Consider the following 1,566-nt stretch of genomic DNA (forward strand, 5'->3'; position numbering starts at 1 on the left):
TGTCTGCGACAGTTGTTGCTCCCTATATTGTTGCTCTTTCTCCCAATCCGGATAGATCGGTGTTGGGCTCTTTGGATTGGTTTGTTGCGGCAGCTAAAGTTGAAGAATGATGGATTACTATAAAGGGGAAGCATTCAAAGACGTCCAAGCCTTCTTTTGATATGACTCTTCGTTCCCACAAGGCTAACTATAAATCTTGAGGGTCCTTGTAGTTGGTTGTTTAAGATGGTTTTTTTGACCCTGTTTTTGGTTGGGTTGCCTGCTATCTTTTAGGGCAGACTCTGTTTTTTGGTTGTGGCTCTCTCCTCTTTGTTGAGCAGTCAAGTTCTATCCCTTGTTTGATTTGTAAAGGGTTTCAGGTCCCTTCAAAACTTGTTCTTCACATAATCAAAAACTCTCATTGCAAGCTTTTTGAAATAATTTCACGAGAGTAAAAATTGTTCCTATTGATTATATACGTAGAATTGCAAATACAAAATATTCTCCTTTCAACAAAATTTGACTTGAATTACATCCGTTAGTAATTCACATCAAATTTTATTTCAAATTCCATCCATTAATAATTTTAGTTGCAAATAAAATATGGAATCTACATTCCTATTATGTTTCCCAAAAATGTGACTGGAAAGCTTAATGATGTATCACATAAGAGTTATTGATGCTGCTCGTAAGGATGATCATGTCAAAGAAGGTGAAATGAAATACCAAATAAAATATAAAGAGTGACGCAATTAGCACTTGGATTTGGATTAAGGTAAGAGTCGTAGTGAGTGGCTTAATGAACCCAAGCATGTCATGGGAACAAATGAAAGCTATTTTAAATATTATACATTGCAAAATTATTGATATACTTATTATTTAAACACAATGAAAATTAAAGCTGTGAGTACGCCTGATAGGATTTGAACCTACGACTTTCTGTTTCGGAAACAGACGCTCCATCCGCTGAGCTACAAGCGCCTTTAGTCAATTTACATTGATAACGTTATTTCTTAACCCGTTTACACGTAAAATTTAGGAGGGAGGTTATTATGATATTTACGATTAAATTATAGCGCGTTTTATATATTAAAGATTAAATTTTGAGGACGAAAAATGTAGCGGCGGCATTCTCCAAATATATTAGAAGTTCTGAAAAATATGAGGTGATATTTATAATTTTATAATATTAATTGTTGCAAAAATATTTATGAGATCACTCTCTTGTTAAAAATATATTTGAAGCTCTGAAAAATATGAGGTGATATTTATAATTTTATAATATTAATTGTTGCAAAAATATTTATGAGATCACTCTCTTGTTAAAAATTATGAATTTAAATTTTTATGAAGTGTCTATTGTCAAATATTCTTCGAAAAATGTCAATGGATTCTTATTGATGAAGTTGAATGGTTATTAACACGCATCTATATTCTTATCTAAAAATCCAATGTACTTATTAACAATGTATATGCTAATACATCTTTATTATTCAATGATTCTTTTATATGAGCTTTCAGGTTTAGGAATTCATCAATCACATGAGAAAAAGATAAACCTATACAATGTTTGTCAAGTGTAGAGTC

The 1,566-nt window shown here is 31.7% G+C and overlaps 1 non-coding gene across 1 annotated transcript; it reads right to left on the reverse strand.

Annotated features, from left to right (window-relative positions):
* Nucleotides 1-887: 887 nt before the first annotated feature.
* TRNAR-CCG (transfer RNA arginine (anticodon CCG)) lies at nucleotides 888-960 on the reverse strand. Its single transcript has one exon. It is a non-coding gene; the product is annotated as a tRNA-Arg (tRNA).
* Between the last annotated feature and the right edge of the window lie 606 nt (nucleotides 961-1,566).

Source organism: Cryptomeria japonica, chromosome 9 (assembly GCF_030272615.1).
Source record: "Cryptomeria japonica chromosome 9, Sugi_1.0, whole genome shotgun sequence".
Classification (NCBI taxonomy): domain Eukaryota; kingdom Viridiplantae; phylum Streptophyta; class Pinopsida; order Cupressales; family Cupressaceae; genus Cryptomeria; species Cryptomeria japonica.